The sequence below is a fragment of the Coregonus lavaretus genome (genome assembly GCF_964263955.1).
Source record: "Coregonus lavaretus genome assembly, chromosome: 17".
Classification (NCBI taxonomy): domain Eukaryota; kingdom Metazoa; phylum Chordata; class Actinopteri; order Salmoniformes; family Salmonidae; genus Coregonus; species Coregonus lavaretus.
The window spans coordinates 42672365-42697197 of record NC_140004.1 but is presented as its reverse complement, the minus strand read 5'-3'; the positions used below and the strand labels follow the sequence as shown (position 1 = coordinate 42697197).

The following is a 24833-nucleotide window of genomic DNA, read 5'->3' as shown; positions in this document are numbered from 1 at the left end:
ACTGTTATTTTATTTTACTTCTGCTCTTTTTTCTTGTTGTTTTATTTTACGTTTTTATTAAAAAATAAATGCATTGTTGGTTAAGGGCTGTAAGTAAGCATTTCACGGTAATGTCTACACCTGTTGTATTCGGCGCATGTGGCAAATAAAATTTGATTTGATTTGATGAGGACAATGGTGACTTTAAAGCAGTTACAGAGTTTAAAGCCTGTGATATGATGTTTTCATAGTGTTGTGTGGAACAGGTTAGAGTTAGTAGATAAGAGGCTTGGTGCCACAGAGTGAACATTCCAGTATGTCAAAGGAGATTATTGATATTGATGGTAGCATGATTGATGGACAGGATATACTGACTTGGGGTAAAGGGTAATATCATCAAAGAAAGGAGTGCCAATTGATGGTTAACAGATGTGGGTGAAGAAAGGTGTAACAGAGTGTATATAAGCTGAGAGAATGTCTTTGTTCTGGAGTTCGGAATAGCAAGAGGCAGAGCCCTGTCCTTCTGTTATAATGAACCGGGGTACCTATTAAATATTAAATTAACTCCCCAGCTAAGTGTTAATTATCTCCTTGCATCATGAATTACTTGATACCCTAGAAACTCATCATAACAGGCTGTGATAGGAGAAAATTGAGGATGGATCCATAACCTTGTTGTTACTCCACATACTAACCTAAATAACAGAGTGAAAAAAAGGAAGCCCGTACAGAATAAAATACAAAACATGCATCCGGTTTGCAATAAAGCACTAAAATAAAACTGCAAAACATGTGGCAAAGAAATTAACTTTATGTGCTGAATACAAAGCGTTATGTTTGTGGCAAATCCAACACAACACATCAAGTACAACTCTTCATATTTTCAAGCATGGTGGTGACTGCATCATGTTATGTGATTGTCATCGGCAAGGACTAGGGAGTTTTTTAGGATAAAAAGAAACGGAATGGAGCTAAGCACAGGCAAAATCCTAGAGGAAATCCTGGTTCAGTCTGATTTCCAACAAACACTGGGAGACAAATTCACCTTTCAGCAGGAAATAACCTAAAACACAAGGCCAAATATACAATGGAGTTGCTTACCAAGACAACAGTGAATGTTCCTGAGTGGCCTAGTTACAGTTTTGACTTAAATCGGCGTGAAAATCTATAGCAAGACTTGAAAATGGCTGTCTAGCAATGATCAACAACCAACATGACAGAGCTTGAAGAATTTAAAAAAATAATAATGTGCAAATATTGTACAACCCAGGTGTGCAAAGCTATTAGAGACTTACCCAGAAACCCTCAGAGCTGTAATCGTTGACGAAGGTGATTCTAACATGTATTGACTCAGGGGTGTGAATACTTATGTCAATGAGATATTTATGTATTTCATTTTCAATAAATTTGCTAACATTTCTAAAAACATGTTTTCACTTTGTCATTTTGGGGTATTGTGTGTAGATAGGTGTGAGAAATTAATCAATTTAATCAATTTTGAATTCAAGCTGTAACACAACAAAATGTGGAATAAGTCAAGGGTTATGAATTCTTTCTTAAGGCACTGTATGTACTGTACATTCCAAGGTTAAATATAGAGTTGATACATTTAGGACACACTGAATACACCATTTTCCAAATTCAGTTTTAGCCATGAATGTCATCCCAGAATACTGATGAATCATATGGGTGTGTTGCTACCATTTGTGTGTTGCTACTGTTTGACTCTAACGCAAGACAGGGCAAAACAAGACTCCAGGGGTTCTCTTTAAATACTGTAGGTCTAATTTGATTTCCTCATCCTGTCCGCCATGCCAAACTTGGACTTCAGTATGTGGTCCGTAACGTTTTACCAGGGCTGGCAACTGTTGAAGATACTGTAGCTTGGAGTGAGATTTCCTATCGTGAATGTCAATGGCTCCATCCCTACCGGGGGTACCCCCAACCCCGTCCAAAAATATTTTTTCAAGCTAATTTCCTGCAATTCTACACTGAACAAAAGTATAAACTCAACATGCAACATTTAAAAAGATTTTACTGAGTTACAGTTCATATAAGGAAATCAGTGAATTGAAATAAATTCATTAGGCCCTAATCTATGGATTTCACATGACTGGGAATACAGATATACACTGTACATCTGTTGGTCACAGATACCTTTTAAAAAAGGTAGGGGCGTGGATAGGGCCTCATCTGGAAGTGGCTGGTAGGGCCTCATCTGGAAGTGGCTGGATAGGGCCTCATCTGGAAGTGGCTGGATAGGGCCTCATCTGGAAGTGGCTGGATAGGGCCTCATCTGGAAGTGGCTGGAGAGGGCCTCATCTGGAAGTGGCTGGATAGGGCTGGATTTGGAGTGGCACTGTAGGGGGTAAGATTCAGATGGAGAGAGAGAGAGAGATCGAGGGATAGCGAGAGAGAGAGAAAGAGAGGGAGAGAGGGAGAGGAGAGGAGGGGTGTGACAGTCCATCTGATTCCTGAGCCAAGGGAGGTTTTATACGAACCAGAACACGGCTGAGACCAGAGCAAGGCTGAGGCTGAGACCAGAGCACGGCTGAGGCTGAGACCAGAGCAAGGCTGAGGCTGAGTCCAGAGCAATGCTGAGTCCAGAGCACAGCTGAGGCTGAGACCATGGCAAGGCAGAGACCAGAGCGAGGCTGAGGCTGAAATCAGAGAAAGGCTGAGACCAGAGCAAGGCTGAGCCTGAGACCAAAGCACAGGTGCAAATCTAGTGCCAGGAATCATTACATGTCATTACTTTTAACACAGGCTTCACAGCACAGATCGGATATAGACGGGTTAGCGAAGTGTTTGCTTGTGTGTGTGAGTGAGTGAGTGAGTGAGTGAGTGAGTGAGTGAGTGAGTGAGTGAGTGAGTGAGTGAGTGAGTGAGTGAGTGAGTGAGTGAGTGAGTGAGTGAGTGAGTGAGTGAGTGAGTGAGTGAGTGAGTGAGTGAGTGAGAGGGACATGGACAAGAGAAGCAGGTGGAATGGGGGTGGACTTACGAGGAATGAGAGGGGAATAATAAACCGTGTTCCCATCCCATTGTTGGCTTTTCCCCATACTGATTTAGTTGAAAGAGGTCTGTGGCTCCATGGCGGTGTGCGGACAGCACCCTAATAGCCGTCACATTTAATCTTTATAGATGGACGTAAAACAGCCCAGTGTCAAATTAATCCCAGAAAAGGAGAGCAAAGCTGCACTAAAGGTCAGGAGCTCTCGCGTCTCTCCTGAGAGACTTCAGTGACAGAGACCGTGTTCAACGCATTTCAAATACTGACACTGACTGTCACACAGAATGCCGGAGCATATTGTTACAGCACAGTGCTCACAGTTTGCAGGTGAAGAGGTGTCACTTTATTGATAACGTAAATGTCAATTAAAGCTAATTTTGAACATACTGTAGCCACAGTGTGTAAGTTATGGGTGTCCAGTGTAGTATACAGTAGTATAGTAACCTATAGGCCCACAGCCTTCTCCTACAAGGCTGATAATGGCCATGATGTCAGGGTGAGTTGTCCGACTCATGTTTATAGTAATTGAATCTCCCTGACTGTTGTCAGGTCTACATTAACTGAGGTGTGAGGTAAAGCATCAAGGAGCTGTGGAGTTGGAAGACATATGTTTATGTGAAGAACTCCTGCATATGAACGTACTGTATCGATAGGCTAGCACAGTGTTCAACGTAATTGAATGTATTTCAATGTCCGCATACACTTTTAATTGCTCAGGTTCAGCTTCAGCATCATTGTATGTGAATCATACATATTTGTTATATGCAATAGAGCAAAGTCCAGTGACTATTGAACACTGATTTAGCGACAGACAGATCTTTTAGTCGGCTAAAAGAGACCTCTGCTCTCGAGGGAAATTGACAGTCAGTCTCTGATCCTCTCCTGACCTCAAAACCCAAACAACAAGCCTCTCAAACCCTCTTCAGCTCCTCAGCAGTTTTACACACAGTAATTTTCCAAGGGGATTTTCAGCTTTCATCTTTCTCTGGGGCTTCTGAGTGTGTGGCTAAACGCAGGCAGACCTGGGTTCAAATACTATTAGAAATCTTTCAAATGCTTTGAACATTTGTTTCAGTCTGCTTAGAGTACAAGTTGGGCGGGGTTTTTGTAACTTTTGTATTGGTTCAGGCTAGCTCAAACAAGCACAGAAATTATTGAAATTATTTAAAATAGTGTTTGAACCCAGGTCTGAAGCGCAGGCAGGCTAGTGGCTTGCTAATAGCACAGAAAAGCATGTTTTCTCTAGCCCAGCTCAGTGTTGTTCTGTGCTGCAGGTTTTCTCCCCTCTGATGTTGACGATTCAGTGTTCAGTTTGGTTTATTTCTACAGGATCTGTTGATAATTGTCCTTGTAGATTATGAATTGCATTAATGGCTCTGTCTGAATGTAACTTCTTAATGTGCCAGGCCAGCAATTTACCAGGTTTTTCACCTTGATCATAGAAGGACTGTTTCAGCCTTGTTAAGGTGTGTGCAGCCTTTGAGATGGGAAGTTCTTCATACTGAGCTTTAAGAGCAAATCATTCCTTGTTTACTTCTACTCTGTTATCCAAAAAAGCTTCCCTCTCCAATTCTCGGATTTTTCTGTCCATCTCTCTCATTTTCAGATTTTATTGATTTGATTTGAAACTGGTAAAACGTATTATTTGCCCCCTAATATATGCTTTTAAACCTCCCATCCGGTACTCGCTGACGTTTGGTCATTGTTCAATGTAAAATAAACATCTATATGCACTCCAACGTAATGTAAGAAGTCTGGGGCCTGTAACCATCTGGGATGCAAATGCCATCTAGAGGATCCTTTTACTAGTTTTGTATCCCTATAGAATAATGACACAGGAGAATGGTCACTCAGAACAATACTATCATATCCACTTCCTGCTACATTGGGAAGCAATGAGCAAGAAACTAAAAAGTAGTCTATACGAGAATATGATTTAAATGTCGACAAGTAACATGAATACTCCCCTTTACTCCGGTTCTGAGTCCTCCAAGGTTCACATAGATTTAAGTCCTTAATGAAATGCTGTAATTTCTTTCTACTCTGTGAGTGGGAAGTGTCTAAACCAGAGGAGCGATCTAGATGAGGATCAAGAGTGCAATTAAAATCCCCTGCCATTAGGACTTTACCAGGAAGGGAGGCTATCAATAGAAATACATTCTCAAAGAATTTGGGATTATCATCATTAGGACCATAAACATTAACCAAATGTATACGCTCATTGAAAAGAGTTCCCTGTATCAAAATGTATCTGCCAGTTATAATATTATCCACTTGAAACGGAAGAGATTAGTGAATTAAAACCATAACACCACGTGAATGAGAGGAGAAACAGGATGCTATTACTTGCCCTTGCCATCTCCTGCATACTTTAAGTAGCTCATCCTTCAACAAGTGAGTTTCTTGTAGGAACACATAGATGAATGAAGTTGTTTAAGCCTAGTAATAACCTGTTTTGAGCTTGGATAGTTTACAAACTCCACGGACATTCCACTAAGTAAATTTCAGTTTTACATTTGAAGTCATTTAACCAAAGATGTAAACATGGAATAAGCTATAGCATAAAGGCATATCTAAATATGTTTAGTAAACACAAGGACCGCATGAATATTTTGTAGTGATGAAAATATGTAAAGATTTGTTGGAACAAACAAACATAAATCTATCCTAACAGTAAAACACTGAACCCCATTCCCTTGTCTCCCTAACCGAGACACCCAACCCTTCCTCTCCCACCTCCCCCTAATCGTAAAGTGTAGCCTGGTTGACAACTGATCCATTAAAGGGAGCAGTCTAATTTTAGCGACGCTAAACAAAACAAAGTGTCTCCTGCCTTCTCTCGGCCATTACTCCTCACGAACAAAACAAAAGGCATATCTTGCAAGATGTTATGTGAAATATCACAACAAAAGGCATATATAGCAAGATATGTGAAATATCACGTAGTATTCATTTGAAAAGTAGCAAAGAATAGCTCCACCTAAAACAGTAACGCTAATTAGTGAAGCCTGACTAACGTTAATGTTACAGTATGGACAGTCCAAAATAGTTGTAGATGATCCACAATACAGGGTCTGCTGCTAGTAGCTACCAAGTAACAAAATGGCCCATACATATAGCGTTAACGTAGTATACCATGGTAAGTTTATAAACCAAAACAAATATCAAAGATCAGAAAGGAACAGGCTACTGTGGGAGAAAAATTACGTATTTACCTGATTTGTTCAATATGAGTAGTTAACAATTAATATGCTTAACAATAGTAGAGACATGTCAACTACCAATGCTGTGCTTTTCATAAGGATGGTTCCCTCTAGCTCCATGCAGCTGGTCTGGGCATGTAGTCAAGGACATGGGATAGAGATCAACTTGAGGAACAGATAGACCTGTATTGTTTCAATTTCTATTTGCTTCTGAGTAACCTGGTCACATGGTCAAGACAAAGAGCCTCAGAGTGACCACAGTTTTTCAGTTCATTCTGTCTTTTACTATCTTCCAAGGGCGCGGCTGTGTGGAGAAATTAGTAGTAACGGAGCTAACGTTATCACTTGTTTGTGCGCTATGACCCGATACACATAGCCACAAGAAGAAAACAAGGTAGCTCCTGATCTGCCGGGGAAGGGTAGAACCAGCCATGACTAAGCTTTTTAAGGTCCACTATATAAGACGTCAGCATTTCCTGTTCGTTGGGCTCTCAACTAATCACCTATGGGTGGGTCGTTGACCAGCTCCATTATTGCAATAATTAATCGATATCAAATAAAGATTGATTGTTTGAAGTCTCTCTCAATTGATTAGAATTTCCATGACACTACGTGAGAAAAATAGATACCATTGAATATGTGCTACGTTACCCAAAGGCCCTTTGCACATGATGTTGATGTCAGGCTTGCACGTGAGTGTCAATCATTTTAGTCCAAGGATATGATCGAAACTTAAGTCTTCATATAAAGTAGTCCCGATGCTTCTCGGTGGTGCAGGATGAATGAATAAGGTCCCGCTGTGTTAAGGCTGGTTCACTGGCTAAGTAAGTGAGGCAACGTTAGCCATTTCCAGTTCGTTGACATGGAGCTAAACATCTTCACCGGCATTTTACAGTGGTTTACGTAATCCAATGGAAGAGAATGATCAACATAACAAAAATGAACGTAAACATGACGTCCAACGTTCAATGGACAGCTATCTCGCCTGTCATATAGAAGAAACTGAGCTAACTGGTGAGCACATACCGACTACAAGTAATATAAGGACATTTTGAGTGGGCTAGCTCGCCATGTTATTCACTTACCTGTTATGCTAGCTACAGTAGCAGCTAATAAATTAGCTAATGTTAGTTAGCTTGCCAACAGTCACATAATCCAAGGTGGTTTAATTCTCCATAGTCCAGTGGTGGTAAACTTCACAGTGGCAACATGACTAGGAAGAAGATTCACGTTGTATGCCACGGATGAACGCCTCGGCTTGAGAGGGAGATTCAAACTCGTGTGACCTTCCATTGTAAGTCAGACATAGTTTAGCTGGGAAGGCTATTCCATAGGCAATTTTGAGGGACCTGAGCTGACGTTTGACCTTGTCGTAGCCTTTTCTTTTTCGGTGCAGGTCCGTGGATTGGTCAGAGAAGAAGATGATCTCTTGGTCCCCGTACATCACCTTGCCCTTAGCCTTGGCTTTCCGCATCACTCTGTCTTTGTCTTGAAAGTTGAGAAACTTCATGAGAAGGACTCGAGGAGAGGGGTGGTTTCTCGGGCCTGTAGGAGCCGGAAGCCGATGGGCTCTTTCAATGCGCAGGGGGTCCGGAAAGTTGTCCAGCCCCAATGTCTCGGGAAGCCATCTCTTGAGAATTGCAACTGCGTCACCATTTTCCACTTTTTGGGGTAGAGTTACCAGCCTCGAAATTAGATCTCCTGTGGTGGTTCTCGAGCAAGCTTAGTTTTGAAGTAAAGTCGGCCACCTGTTTTTCCAACTTTTAGGTTGTTGTTTTGACAGTGATGACAGTATCTTCCACCGTGCTAATGCGTTCCTCTACTTCGTCCAAGCGCATGGAGTAGGCTTGAAGGTCATGTTTAACCTCACTAATCCCTGTTAGGACACCTTCGAGTTTGGTGGAAAAGTCCGCCCTCATGGCAGAGATTGCTTCCAAAACCCCTTGGTTCTGGTTCTGGTTGTCAACATCGTTGGTTGTCATGTTGGACTCGTGGTGTGAGGAGCTTGCAGGGCTAACTGGGTTAATAGAGCTGGCTGAATTAGCAGGGCTAACTGGCCTAGCCTGGACCACGTTGTCGATGCGAGATGTTCTTCTATGTTTATGTCGATTCATAATGGATGTAGATACGCCTGAAATTGTCCAAGAAAATTGCTGTTCGTGTTACGAGGATTTAAAATAAGAGATTCAAAGAAGTTTAGCCGAAATTGGCAGGAGAGCACTAAAAACATGTCCGTTCAGTTCAATGCCATAACCATGCCCCCAAACTATAAAACTAGCTAGCCAACTATGGGTAACTGTAGCTAGCTACCTGACAGGAATGCTAGCTATCTATGTTAGCTTGCTAAGTACATTAATAGCTTTAGGTTGGTTGTTTTTAAGATCAACTTCAAGATTTCCACCAAGGACGTTGCCTCAAATCATTACTCTCCCTCACTTTGGCAAGGGACATTTAAGCAGTGATGAGTGTGAGAGGGGGGTGACCTGGGGAGCTCTGAGGTACCAGAACGCATGAGAGAGAAAAAAACACCTTTCTATTAAAGCATTGCATGCATATCATTGCATTTGCATTAGTGGCATAGAGCAGTAGAGTACAGGCAATTACAGAAGTTGCACACATGGGGAACATTTTTTGTAGCCTAGGGTCCGAGAATAATGTGGCCTTTTATAAATGCATTTCATGCAATTCTACATCATTTTACATGACTGGAGACTTTGGCAGAATCTTTTTTAATACTGCTCAAATGATCGTAATGACAGGCTACTTTGACACTGACAAACTGAGATCAATAAACACTACCTTGTCTTGAATCCATCAATAGCCTAGGCCTAGGTGTGTGGAGATATATTGTAGGCTGCAATATGAGGAGGAAATTATAGTCCTAAAAATGCTTTCCAGTTTTTCTGAATCACCCAATGATGTGCATCACTCGTTGGTGATGGCAGAGGCCCTCGTGCCAAAAGCCTATCTAATCTCTCTTGTTTTACTTTGTAAAACAATATTTGGAAGTTGATCAAATATTTTGGTACCCTATAGTATTCTCTTTTCATCAGGAGCCATATGCTTTACAACCTGTGTTTTCCTGCGATTATATTTGAACTATATTGCGAAAGGTCTGTTATGTCTGTCTGAATGCTGTTTGTTGACGGATGGATTTGCAGCGCGTTCCCGACTGTTGACTATGCCTTGTTACTATATCCACAGCTAGGCTATAAAAAATGTTAAACAAATTGAAGCTATTGATCCTCTGTGGCTAAATGATAGGCCTTCTCGTGGTGTAGTAGGCTATTCTGAATGATTTCACTAAGCACTGCGTTTAAGGTACACTCTGATGTGACGATGTAAAACGTAATTCAAGGGCTGAGTGTTTAGGGCCGAGGGCTATCTACTTTGAGTTTGGACTGCAACTATTATTCACGTTTCGACTGTAACTATTATTCACGTTTCGACTGTTCCGAGCACACATTACTCACCAATTTGGCCGCCGTTTGCGTGGGATTGCTAAAGCTTTTCACATGCGCTCAAACCTTTTTATTTGGGGGCAGAGTGGAGAAAGCCAACAGCATTGCAGCTCCAGACCAGACTTCTACAATTCAGCTTCCACGAGAAGAGGCAACGGAGAAAGTACAGTATGTAAATTCCACTTTCTCTCATTCTCTCTGGTGTGATAAAAATAAACGCCAAAGTGCTTCAGGACATGTTTTCTAAGCAAGTGTATTTTATTTGGTTTTAAATATTTGTTTTCATTCTGCTGAAAGTGATATTTCGCATTTTCATACATCTATATAGGTATTTTGTATCAAAAACGGTATTCAATGGATTGGATGCATTGCCATTTGTAAATGAAGAAATGTGTTACTAAATCAAGTATGTTTATGAAGATTATAAAATGTGAAGGTACAATCTGCAATTTCCCTTCTGTTTATGGTTATTTCAATTAATGATATAGCTAGACTCCCCTACATATTTATTTGAACAGTGAAGCTAAAACATTTAATTTGGCTGTATACTCAAATGCTGGAGTGTAGAGCCAAAATCAAAGTTGTATATTCACTGTCCAAATAAGTAGGTAGGGAAGTGTAGTTTACACATTGCTGAAGAATACAACCTGGTTACATTTCTTCAACCCAATTTGTGGAGTAATATCCGAAGTGCTGCCTGTCAGTATGATCCAACAGGACTATAGGTCGTTATCAATAAAACTTCACAATAAGGTGCAGAGCGTTCGATTTGCTTGCTGTGGGGCTCCGCTAAAACAATTGACAACTGCGTGTCGTTTTCAAGGGATTGTTAAATAAATGTTAACTATTTGGTTGTAATATCATCACCTCTTGAAGAGCATAGTCAGAAGTACGCATGTTTGATTATTCCATGCGAAACAACTGCGCATATTTAGCTCTATCATAAGACTTATACAGCAAGTAACTGGATGCATTTCATGATCAGTAAACATCAATTGAACAGGATCCGGCAGATCTCCGTTTTGGCAAATCTGTCACAGCATGCTGACAAAACAGACCTTTCGTAATTTTTAAAATGCAATCGCATGAAAACACAGGTTGGAAACAAAATGTCTCCTGCTGAAAAGAAGAGACTAATCTTTTACAAAGTAAAACAAGAGCGAATAATAGGCTTTTGGCACGAACGCATCCGCCATCACCAGCATTGGGTGAGTCAGTAAAACTGGATAGCATTTTTAGGACTATAATTTCCTCCTCATATTGTAGCCTACAATATGTGTCTCCACACACCTAGGCCTATGCTATTGATGGATTCAAGGTCGTTTTTATTGATCTCAGATTCTCAGTTTGTCATATCAAAGTAGCCTGTCATTTCGATCATTTGTGCGGTATTAAAACATATTCTGCCAAAGTCTCCAGTCATGTAAAATGATGTAGAATTGCGTTTATAAAAGGCCACATTTTTCCAGGACCCTAGGCTACTAAAATGTTCCCCCATGTGTGCATCGTCTGTGAATGCGTCTACACTGACAGTAAGGAAAGTAGCTATTGGCTGTCCTACACGTCGCTAAATGGTGGTGGGGCCCACGGCAGTACCCGCTGCTCGTTGAGAAGAGTAAGAACGACACGTGCTTTCACGTCAGAGTCTCCAATAACACCAGAAAAAGTCGCTAGATTTGTCGCTTTTTTGAAAATGTGTCGCTAGAGGGGTCTGAACTCACTAAATATAGCGACAAAGTCGATAAGTTGGCAACAATGGCTACGCAAATGCGATGATATGCATGCAATCTTCTTCTTCAGTGGGATTTATCGGCGGTTGGCATCCAACGTTATGGTGCATTACCGCCACCTACTGTACTGGAGTGTGGGCCAGAGTACCAGTAGCAGTACCAGATCAGTGTGGAGCTATATACAGGGAGTACCAGTACCAGATCAATGTGCAGCTATATACAGGGAGTACCAGTACCAGATCAATGTGGAGCTATATACAGGGAGTACCAGTACCAGATCAATGTGCAGGGGGACGAGGTATTTGAGTTAGATATGTACATGAAGACAGGGTAGTGACTAGGCATCTGGATTGATAATAATAAGAATAAAGAACTGAGCAGCATATGATGAGTGTAAAAGTGCACTGCATTTTTAACCCAAATACTTCTAGTAAGTTGCACTCAAAGTCAATGAAAAGTAATTATTACTTTAAATGTTTATGTGGTACTGACTCAAAACTAAATGAGAAGTCACACCAACTGTTTTTTAAAGATATGATAACAAATTAACTTTATTTCCCAGCATGCTCTACTGCAGGTAGATTTTTTGGAAATCGTTTTAATATCTGTGTTTTTGCATTGAGTGATTGATTGATTAAACGTTATGCAACACAAAGATAAATAAATACAATTCTAAACTAATCCAATCATTGAATTTTTGCACCCGTTATTGAAATGGTTGTTCCAGTTTCAATGGCTTAGGTAGTTTCCTCCCACTGTTCTCAAACCTGGCAGTCATTATGAATGCAGGTTGTGGGTGAATACACATTTCAACTGTTGGATAGCCTAATGCTAGCTAGGAATTACACATCACTTTACAAGCCAGCATTGGGTTGCAACTTCTGGTACATCCCCCCCCCGGGTTTTTAGAAATTTTAGCAAATGTATTACAAATAAAAAAATATTCAGACCCTTTACTCAGTACTTTGTTGAAGCACCTTTGGCAGCGATAACAGCCTAGAGTATTCTTGGGTATGACGCTACAAGCTTGGCACACCTGTATTTGGGGAGTTTATCCCATTCTTCTCTGCAGATCCTCTCAAGCTCTGTCAGGTTGGATGGGGAGCGTTGCTGCAAAGCTATTTTCAGGTCTCTCCAGAGATGTTTGATTGGGTTCAAGTCCAGGCTCTGGCTGGACCACTCAAGGACTTTCAGAGACTTGTCCTGAAGCCACTCCTGCGTTGTTTTGGCTGTGTGCTTAGGGTCATTGTCCTGTTGGAAGGTGAACCTTCACCCCAGTCTGAGGTCCTGAGCGCTCTGGAGCAGGTTTTCATCAAGGATCTCTCTGTACTTTGCTCTGTTTATCTTTCCCTTGATCCTGACTAGTCTTCCAGTCCCTGCCACTGAAAAACATCCCCACAGCATGATGCTGCCACCACCATTCATTTTACATTTACATTTTAGTCATTTAGCAGACGCTCTTATCCAGAGCGACTTACAGTTAGTGAATACATATTTTTTTATACTGGCCCCCCGTGGGAATCGAACCCACAACCCTGGCGTTGCAAACGCCATGCTCTATCAACTGAGCTACATCCCTGTAAATGGCCCATGCTTCACCGTAGGGATGGTGCCAGGTTTCCTCCAGACGTGACACTTGGCATTCAGGCCAAAGAGTTCAATCTTGGTTTCATCAGACCAGAGAATCTTGTTTCTCATGGTCAGAGTCCTTAAGGTGCCTTTAGGCAAACTCTATGCGGGCTGACATGTGCCTTTTACTGAGGAGTGGCTTCGTCTGGCCACTCTACCATAAAGGCCTGATTGATGGAGTGCTGCAGAGACAGACGGTTGTCCTTCTGAAAGGTTCTCCCATCTCCACAGAGGAACTCTGGAGCTCAGTCAGAGTAACCATCGCGTTCTTGGTCACCTCCCTGACCAAGGCCCTTCTCCCCCGATTGCTCAGTTTGGCCAGGCGGCCAGCTCAGGGAAGAGTCTTGGTGGTTCCAAACTTCTTCCATTTAAAAATTATAGAAGCCACTGTGTTCTTGGGGACAATGCTGCAGAAATGTTTTGGTACCCTTCCCCAGATCTGTGCCTCGACACAATCCTGTCTCGGAGCTCCACGGACAATTCCTTCAACCTCATGGCTTGGTTTTTGCTCTGACATGCACTGTCAACTGTGGGACCTTATATAGACAGGTGTGTGCCTTTCCAAATCATGCCCAATCAATTGGATTTACCACAGGTGGACTAATAATGTTGTAGAAACATCTCAAGGATGATCAATGGAAACAGGATGCACCTAAGCTCAAGTTCGAGTCTCATAGCAAATGGTCTGAATACTTATAAAGGTATTTATGTTTTAAATTTGTAATACATTTGCAAAAAATTCTAAAAACCTGTTTTCGCTTTGTCATTATGGGGTATTGTGTGTAGATTGATGAGGAACATTTTTAATTGAATCCATTTTAGAAAAAGGCTGTAACGTAACATAATGTGGAAAAAGTGAAGGTGTCTGAATACTTTCCGAATGCACTTTATGTAATGGTTAAATTATAATGATAATATTCGCCTAGGAATTCACTTGGTGAAGGCCACAGGATTGAAAATGAACGAATTCAACAAGCATGTCTCTGTCACTAACAAATACAGTGGGGAAAAAAGTATTTAGTCAGCCACCAATTGTGCAAGTTCTCCCACTTAAAAAGATGAGAGAGGCCTGTAATTTTCATCATAGGTACACGTCAACTATGACAGACAAAATGAGGAAAAAAATTCCTAAAAATCACATTGTAGGATGTTTAATGAATTTATTTGCAAATTATGGTGGAACATAAGTATTTGGTCACCGTTCTTGAGATCATTTTGACCCCACGGTGTGAGATCTTGCGTTCGAGATCGAGGGAGATTATCAGTGGTCTTGTATGTCTTCCATTTCCTAATAATTGCTCCCACAGTTGATTTCTTCAAACCAAGCTGCTTACCTATTGCAGATTCAGTCTTCCCAGCCTGGTGCAGGTCTACAATTTTGTTTCTGGTGTCCTTTGACAGCTCTTTGGTCTTGGCCATAGTGGAGTTTGGAGTGTGACTGTTTGAGGTTGTGGACAGGTGTCTTTTATACTGATAACAAGTTCAAACAGGTGCCATTAATACAGGTAACGAGTGGAGGACAGAGGAGCCTCTTAAAGAAGAAGTTACAGGTCTGTGAGAGCCAGAAATCTTGCTTGTTTGTAGGTGACCAAATACTTATTTTCCACCATAATTTGCAAATAAATTAATTAAAAATCCTACAATGTGATTTTCTGGATTTTTTTTCCTCAATTTGTCTGTCATAGTTGACGTGTACCTATGATGAAAATTACAGGCCTCTCTCATCTTTTTAAGTGGGAGAACTTGCACAATTGGTGGCTGACTAAATACTTTTTCCCCCCACTGTACAGTGATGGGTGGTAACTCTACAATTCAATCGAAAAGGCAAGGCACACTGGGAAATTATTGGAGGCGTGGTTTAGTGGGGGCGTTAAATTACCTTACAAAAGAAAAACGGCATTTGTATTACTCATATGAAGGTAGTACTGCTCACTTTAGCTATTTAAGTTTCATAAAAAAATTTTTTGGGGTAATTGCTTTCCTCAAAATGTTTGAGTAGCTGTAACTTATCCGGTTTTACAGTGTGTGTGTGATATGTGTGTGCGTAGGTAGTGTTTGAATGTGTGAAGGATTTGTGTGGGAGTGACAGTGTAGTGTGTGTGAGTGAGTGAGTGTGTATATGGTGTGTATATAAAGTTCAGTGAGTGTGCGTAGGGTCAGTGCAAGATACAGTCAGTGCAGATAGTTTGGGTACCATTAATTGACTATTTAGCAGACTGGCTGTTTAGCAGTCTTATAGCTTGGGGGTAGAAGCTGTCTCAGAGCCTGTTGGTCCGAGAGCTGATGCTCCGGTACCGTTTCCCGGACGGTAGCAGAGTGAACAGTCTATGGCTTGGGTGGCTGGAGTCTTTGGCAATTATTCGGGCCTTCCTCTGACACAGCCTGATATAGAGGTCCTGGATGGCAGGGAGCTTGGCCCCAATGATGTACTGGGCTGTCGGCACCACCCTTTGTAGCGCTTTGTGGTCAACAGCAGTGCAATTGCCATACCAAGTGGTGATGCAGCCAGTCAAGATGCTCTCAATGGTGCAGCTGTAGAACGTTTTGAGGATCTGAGGGCCCATGCCAAATCTTTTCAGCCTCCTGAGGGAGAAGAGGCGTTGTCGTGCCCTCTTCACGACTGTGCAGGTGTATGTGGACCATGTTAAGTCCTTAGTGATATGGACGCCAAGGAATTTAAAGCTCTTCACCCGCTCCACAACAGCCCTGTCGATGTGGATGGGGGCGTGCGCTCCCCTCTTTCTCCTATAGTCCATGATCAGCTCCTTGGTCTTACTGACCAATGTCGGAGATGTTGTTGTCCTGGCACCACAATGCTAAGTCTCTGAAGTGGCTAGTTAGCTAACAAGCTAACGTTTAGGAGATAAACTAGATGGCTATATCCAAATAGTGTTTGATTTGCTTGTCGTTGTCATAACTTGCTTTCATTGACTGAGGGTCAAAGATTCCTGCTAGGCAAAGGATTGAACACCCCCTTTCCTGGGGGCCAGTTTTATGACCGGTCATAAATTCCTTGCAGAGACTTTCCCTTCCTTGCCATGAAGTATTGGGAGAAAGGACCCCTTTGTTAACAAAGGAAGTCTTCCCGCCAAAACTCCAACATCCAAAAGTGGATAATGAAACAACTCCTACTTAAAAGTATGTGGGAAATGTTTGGTGGGACTTAAAGAACAATCATGTCAAATTCATTACTATGTTGTGATGTCATTAAAGACGGTGGAACAACATTGTGATGGGTGATTTGAAGGAGTCAGGCGCAGGAGGGTAAATCACAGAATAACAGGATTTATTCCGGAATACAGAGTTACGCAGTAATGCGTCAAAACAGTCCAGTGTGCAAAACAGGTGCACTGGAACCAACAAGGCACACAGGGAAAATTACCCGGCAATACAAAATACAAGGCGCTCAACCGAGCTTCACTCTCCTCACAATAAACAATCACACACAAAGACAAGGGGGCAGAGGGAACACTTATACAGGTACTGATGAGGGGATATGAACTAGGTGTGTGTAATAAACAAGACAAAACAAATGGAATGATGAGATGAGGAGCGGCAGTGGCTAGAAGGCCGGTGACGACAAACGCCGAAGCCTGCCCGAACCAGGAGAGGAGGCAGCTTCGGAGGAAGTCGTGACAAACATAACTGTATCTCTGGGGGGGGGGTACACTTCCCAGTTATGAGGTTTGCATCTATTTGTTGTATAAAACGAATGATTAAGTATAATAATACTTTTGTGAAGATGACAATGTGATTATAGCATTCTAGATGAGATGATTGTTTTCCATATTGATTTGTTCTCAGTCAGTGGCCACGCCCAGATGAGCACAAACATGATGGAACGCCCCTTTTACCCCGAGGGCATAAAAAGCCTTGGAAAAACAAATCAACCTTTAGACCAGCAGACGTGAAGCGTGAGCCAAACGTTGCAAATAGTTGAATTTCTACCAGATCAGTAAGCCCCACGGCTTAAAATGGTTGACACTCTACAAGACCAAGAAGCGAGAAAATGAAGCTACACGTTACAAAACGGTTAGACTAGAAAGACCAGAAAACGTGAGACGTTAGTCCACACGTTTGAAATGGAGAAACTCTGAAACTCTCAACCTCTACACGAGGTGAAGAAGAAGACAATGCACTAGACCTTATCATCTCAGTCTGCAGCTGGCATGTATAGTCGTCTAGAGAACTTCCACTAAAGATACGAGAGGAGAGGACAATCCCTCTCAGACAACCGCTGGTACATCTGAAGTATCCATTCTAACCATCACTACGACCAGAAACTCTACCAAGAACATTGAGATCTCTGGTGGGCAAACCAGAGTCCTACATCATCAACTCAACTATCGAGGACAGCAACACGTAAACACATGTTGCATTTCTAATCCGAATTAGCATTATTAGGGTGCATAAGTATTATGATTACCGTGAGCGTAGTTTCCAAAGTAACTACGATAGTTTGAATCTCTGTCTCTCCCTTCCACTCTGACCCTGCTTCTACCCAAGCATTCATGCTAATGTTAGACCAGTCCACTAGGGACCTGTTTTCATTGTATTACGTTAGTAATCAATAACCTATGTGTGTGTGTTTGTATTGTGTTATTATTTAGTTAGTTAGTAAATAAATAATTAAGCCAATTTGTGTATTGCTGATTCATCAATAAGGTTAGGGTTTTTGCAGGTTCAAGGATTATGCAACGTTCAGAATGAGACTGATAATAATTAATTATTTAATAAGTGACTGTTATAGATATATATAACATATACATCTTCTAAGAGTTTAATTCGGGAGATCGTAACTCGTTAAACAACTTCTTCCGTGGTGCCCCAAATTCCTAATGAGTTAATTGTTACATGATTAATTTAATCTAGTGACAATTAAACATAGTTAGGTGATTCGATAAATAACAGTCATACATTAAAGTAAGTCACGTCACGACATCATCTATAGTGGTGATGACTAGGGCTGTGGCGGTCACAACATTTCGTCAGCCTGTGATTGTCAAGCAAATAACTGCCGGTCACTGTAATTGACCGCTAAATGTTAATTAACATATCCTGTCTTCCACGCATAGCCTACAAGCCACTGATGCAGACCTTTGGAACATCTACATTTGAAAAAGTCTAATAAATCCATGTAATTTAGACAGGTCTAAAGAAACATGATATGAAGGAAAGAACAGAATAGCATACTCAGAGTTGTCCTTATATTTTTGGGCTCCCGAGTGGCGCAGCGGTCAAAGTCACTGCATCTCGGTGCTTGAGGCGTCACTACAGACCCTGGTTTGATTCCAGGCTGTATCACAACCGGCCGTGATTGGGAGTCCTGTAAAGCGGCGCACAATTGGTCTGGGGCAGGCCGTCATTGTAAATAAGAATTTGTTCTTAACTGACTTGCCTAGTCAAATAAAGGTTAAAAATATTTTAACAAATTGTTAGGTCCTGATCTGACTAGTTCATTTAGCAGACAAGATTTGCTAAGAATTCTGTGGCATTATTTTATAGTATGAAGAATACAATTGAACAAACGATTTGAGGGATTGCGCACATGGAGATATTCTGTGTTGAGCGGTTAACAAAGAAACAGGTACTCCTATATGCTTAATTTAGAGTTATTTATGTAACTTTAGTTGTGATACAAACATTGGGTGTCACGACTTCCTCCGAAGCTGCCTCCTCTCCTGGTTCGGGCAGGCTTCGGTGTTCGTCGTCACCGGCCTTCTAGCCACTGCCACTCCTCATCTCATCATTCCATTTGTTTTGTCTTGTTTATTACACACACCTGGTTCATATCCCCTCATCAGTACCTGCATAAGTGTTCCCTCTACCCCCGTGTCTTTGTGTGTGATTGTTTATTGTGAGGAGAGTGAAGCTCGGTTGAGCGCCTTGTATTTTGTATTGCCGGGTAATTTTCCCTGTGTGCCTTGTTAGTTCCAGTGTGCCTGTTTTGTTTTTCCCTGTGATTTACCCTCCTGCGCCTGACTCCTTCAAATCACCCATCACATTGGGCTATATGTTTCGATTTTTAATACATTCTAAGGCTGCATGATGCGACCCTAATGATGATTTGAAAAAAGTAGCATGAAAGGCATTAGTTCTGCTTAGTTTTTTTGTACAGGCTGTACATACTTCATCAGTCTCTCAATCACAATTTGACAAGCAGTTGATAATGCCTCGCATTTCCCCTAAACAAATGCATGCCTTTTGTGGCCAGTGGCCAGTAGCCAGTGGCCGTTGTGCTCAATATAACATAATTCCCTTCTCCCTGCGTGCTCCGAAGCACCTCTCACTCACATGGCTCTCCGTCAAGTGATCGGGTCTTTCTTACAGGCTACAAGTGATCAACAGACACATCGGGGACGCAACTGCGCGCGTCCTTATCCAATTTCGAGGTGCATATTGAAGATATCCACATGTACTTTTCGTCAGCCAACAAGATGAGTAGGCCTAACGAACAGAAAAAGCACTAGCCTATGTCAGTCTACTATCCCCCATAGTACAAAAGTTGACCTATTCTGTGCGAGAAATAAATATTCAAAACATAGTCTGGGACAAATGAATACAACCACTAGCATCAAAAAACATTTTTTACTCAATGAGGCTGGCGCAACAGATCACAACGTTTAGCTAAACATTTTGATAAACAATTATGCTATCTTTTCACATTATAAGTGCAGCAATGCGCACACGGCAGTAGGCTATAAGCGCAAATGTTCCATTAGCGGGAAAACACCATTATCAAAAGTTACCGCAAATGCGATTATGCATGTAATGCTTTTATTATAAAGGTGCATTTCTATGGTGAAAATTATCTTCCCCAAACTTGAAACTCATGCGTTGCTTATGTATGCCAGTTAGGCTCAACACCCGTTGTAAAGCGGATTCCTGTGCTTCATTTTAAGAAGTTATTTGGCCACTTTAGTTGTGATACGCTGGGCGTCATTCACAAGTGATAATATATCATTCACAAGTGATGTGCTAATATTGTCACCCATCAGACTATTCTTGATTTCATCTTTACATATACTAAATAATACAGTATATATGTGAAATTTGTTTTGATTTAGAATGGACCATTATCATGCACCTGTCTCGAAACAGGGGCAGGGGAAAAATTACAATTAATCTATGCACATAAATAGCGGATGGAGGATGCTTTTTCCTGGTTCATCTTCATACTAGCCAGGTAGGCTATACTCCTGTTGTAAAGAGAAGCAATGTGCTTAATATTAGGAAAGTTGAGAAACAAATATAGTAGGCCTAGTCTATAGAAAGCTGATGGGATCCTCTTTTTAATAGAGGCCATCACTCTGTTTTCTCACACAATTGCATAGCCTATAGAACTGTTGCGCAACATGAGCTCATGGGCTCTCATGAAGTGTTTGATTAGATTTTCGATTACATTTGCATTGATGTCAGAGTGATTAGAGGGACAATAGAGTGCTGAGTACCAGGTAGTTAGCAAGTTTGGTAGGCTACTAATGACCAGCAGCAGCATCAGAGCTTGGAGAAGCCTAATTACCGTGACTAAACGGTCACGTGGAATTTGACTGCCTTCATGACTCGTGACTGCCGGTGTGGCGGTAATACGGTCACTGGTCACCATAACAGCCCTAGTCATGACAATAGCCTGACTGACAACTTTAACAGGTCGAGGACTTGCCGATGTCAAGTTCTTGCCAAAAGCCTAATCTCTGATGAAGCAAGCTAAATGACATGTTGTTTGCTTAGCTAGCTAGCTAATGGATAGGCTACCCTCACGTATCTGAAACTACATGATCGATTGATGTTTACTCATCATGAAAAGCATGCAGTTACTTTCTGTACAACTCTGATAGAGCTAAATGTGGAATAATCAGAAATGTGTAGTTCTGACTATGCTATTCAAGAGGTGATGATATTAAAACCCTAATAGTTATAACATTTATCATTGCCCCACAGCAGCCATATCGAAAATGCTCTGCACCGAATTGTGTGTATTTTATTGATAACGACCTATTCCAAGGAACATTCCAAAGCTCAGATGCCCAAATATAAATCATATATTGTTATTACCAACGCAGCTTGATTTTCATCTGGCACTATCTGGACTCTTGTGCAGCCTAGGTTATGGTATGTCCAAATGTCCATTATAGTTATCCAAAGGTTTTTGAGGTGTGAGGTGTCACCATTAGGCTTGTGTTATATCCCCCTAGCTTACTCAAATGAAAAACTTTGATTAGCTAGCTGCTAACTTCATAAGCCCACATTGGAGACACATTATGTTATGCCTGATGCACACGCACACACACGCACACATAGATATGATCCAATAAATGTTTGTTGTTCTACAGATCTAACATGCCAAGACTAAACATGATCAAACAGTACATGGAGGTGAAACCAGGGAAGTTGGCCTCAGTTGGAAAACACCTCCAGTCAAACCATCCAGTCATCTATGTCAAGTCGTCACAACAGGGAGAGAAAGGTAGGTGGATGGATTTAAGTGGTGCTTTTTGCTTCATTGTGTGACATTTGTGATTTCTGCAGAAGACCCATAAATCCTACACTCTTAGAAAAATAGGTGCTATCTAGAACCTAAAAGGATTCTTCAGCTGTCCCCAACGGAGAACCCTTTGAGGGACCATTTTTGGTTCCAGGTAGAACCTTTTTGGGTTCCATGTAAAACCCATTCTACCCATTCCTTGAACCAAAAAGGGTTTTCCTATTATGGGGGACGCCGAATAACTCTTTTGGAACCATTTTTTCTAAGAGTGTACTGTATCTCTTCCCTCTAAAAGGCACATTCTAAGTGAAGTCATTACTTAGTTAATTCATTATTTATATGGCAATGAGACAAAATACAAAAACGTCTGGAAAAAGTTGCAGATCTTGGCTTTATTACATCGTATGAAGTAAACATAATATTGCTATTTTCCTTTTCAGTGAACGTCTACTTTAATCAAGGGGATGCAAATTCTGTTACCATGGCTTTCGGTTTCCTGCATAAGGGGAATACGTTTTACCCTGTTGTCGAGGGGAATAAAATAAAGGTAAATATACACTACTGGTCAAAAGTTTTAGAACACCTACTCATTCAAGGTTTTTCTTTATTTTTTATATTTTCTACATTGTAGAATAATAGTGAAGACATCAAAACTATGAAATAACACATATGGAATCATGTAGAAACCAAACAAGTGTTAAACAAATCAAAATATATTTTATTTTTGAGATTCTTCAAATAGCCACCCTTTACCTTGATGACAGCTTTGAAAAAAATTACTTGTTTCAAAAAATTCGAAACAATAAAGTGGTGCGTGCATATGTATTCACCTCCTTTGCTATGAAGCCCCTAAATAAGATCTGGTGCAACCAATTACCTTCAGAAGTCACATAATTAGTTAAATAAAGTCCACCTGTGTGCAATCTAAGTGTCACATGATCTCAGTATATATACACCTGTTCTGAAAGGCCCCAGAGTCTACAACACCACTAAGCAAGGGGCACTACCAAGCAAGCGGCACCATGAAGACCAAGGAGCTCTCCAAACAGGTCAGGGACAAGTTGTGGAGAAGTACAGATCAGGGTTGGGTTAAAATGTTTTATCAGAAACTTTGAACATCCCACGGCGCACCATTAAATCCAATATTAAAAATGGAAAGAATGTTTTTTTTTGTCTTATTTGTTGTTTGTTTCACACACAAAAATATTTTGCATCTTCAAAGTGGTAGGCATGTTGTGTAAATCAAATGATAGAAACCCCCCAAAAAATATATTTTAATTCCAGGTTGTAAGGCAACAAAATAGGAAAAATGCCAAGGGGGGTGAATACTTTCGCAAGCCACTGTATTTCTGGAAGATTGTTTCTGTCTCTTGGAATTAAGTACAGAAACACTGTCATGCACTGTCTATTTAATGCTGAGTGCCAAGCAGTGAGGCATCACGTCCTAAGTCTTTGGTATGACTCGACCTGGGATTGAACCCCAAACGTTCCAATCTCAGGGCGGACACTTTAACCACAGTCTTTAACAAATCCTCTCTCTACATCCACAGCTACGTGAGATAACAGACATGGAGGCAGCCATATTAGACAAGAGATGCCTGTTCCAGTGGAACAGCAAGGTAGGGGAGTGGGGCATCCTGAAATCTGTGGCGGAACCTCAAAAGTACCTCTGTATCGTCAAAAGAAAGGTCACCGTCGGCACACGGAACCAGGCGGCTACATTTAGGCTGAAATAAAAGGTGTATCAGTTCATTAGAGGTCTGCAACGAAAGACCTAAAAAGCATGACGTTTTAGAGAATTATCCCTTTAAGTAAGATGAGGGTCATGAGGGTAATACCTTAATCTTATCCCCACCCTGCCTGTATGGTCAGTAGCATTCCAGCAGGAGACCAGAGCCATGTGAAATAATCCCTTCTTTCATTGGCAGGGAGCCCAGTGTGGTATTGCATGCCCTTGAACTGTCCTCTCTCTCTCTCTCTCTCTCTCTCTCTCTCTATTCATCATTCAGTGAGGTTAGACAGGGTGCCTACAGTGGGAGGGGGTGAGAGTGGGGGAGACATATGACTGTGTATGTATATGTGGGACATGGAGAGTGTGAGGGAGTAGCTAGATAGGACTGTGGCATAGGGACCCCCCACCCCAACTCTAATGACATAACCTTAAAATCTGTACATTTCGATTTTTACATCAGCAAATAACCTTCAATTCATTACATTTGTCTCATCAAAATTTTAAGAACCAATAAATACATTTACAAAAAAAGATGTTCCTCTCAAATTTGTTGGTATAGTGTCCCATACTATAATCTGTACTGCCATATGGCTACTACAGTTACAGACAAACATACATCAAATAATATATATATATATATATATATATATATATATATATATATATATATATATATATATATATATATATATATAAAATAGTGCAGAAATCCAATATAGACAATTGTACAAAGTAAGAAGAGCACAAATATAGAGATGGCCCCATCACTACTGAAGGCATCGTATTACAGAACTATAGAGATGGCCCCATCACTACTGAAGGCATTGTATTACAGAACTATAGAGATGGCCCCATCACTACTGAAGGCATTGTATTACAGAACTATAGAGATGGCCCCATCACTACTGAAGGCATTGTATTACAGAACTATAGAGATGGCCCCATCACTACTGAAGGCATTGTATTACAGAACTATAGAGATGGCCCCATCACTACTGAAGGCATTGTATTACAGAACTATAGAGATAGCCCCATCACTACTGAAGGCATTGTATTACAGAACTATAGAGATGGCCCCATCACTACTGAAGGCATTGTATTACAGAACTATAGAGATGGCCCCATCACTACTGAAGGCATCGTATTACAGAACTATAGAGATGGCCCCATCACTACTGAAGGCATCGTATTACAGAACTATAGTGTCATGAGCCTCTCACTCCACCGGGTTACCACCTTAATTTTCTTCCACTCTGCTCACCACTCTCTCTACTCAGCCTAACTAGCTCCACCTGTCCCTGCTCTGCTCTGCTCTAATTACTCTGCCAGCTGCGCTGCATTACCCACTACCTCTCCCAGTATTTAAGGCCCTGTCTTTCAGCTCTCCGGTGTCAGATCGTCTGCAAAGCTCACACCCGGAACCTGTTTGCTCGCGCTTCTGGCTCACCCTGGTTTTGTGACCCCGGACCTGCCTGATTTTTGGATACTCTTCTGCCCCAGGAGATCCAGACCTGCTTCTGCCATAACGACTCCTGACTACTCTTCTATCCCGGTAACTCTGACCAGCCTTCTGCCTTGCTACTACGTATTTTGGATTTCCCTTG

General features: G+C 41.3%; 1 long non-coding RNA gene across 1 annotated transcript; it reads left to right on the top strand.

Moving 5' to 3' along the window:
* The first annotated feature begins 9472 nt into the window (after positions 1 to 9472).
* On the top strand, positions 9473 to 23754 carry LOC311144577. Its single transcript, XR_014614509.1, has 4 exons — positions 9473 to 9821; positions 21346 to 21479; positions 21938 to 22044; positions 23048 to 23754. It is a non-coding gene; the product is annotated as an uncharacterized lncRNA (long non-coding RNA).
* Positions 23755 to 24833: the final 1079 nt, after the last annotated feature.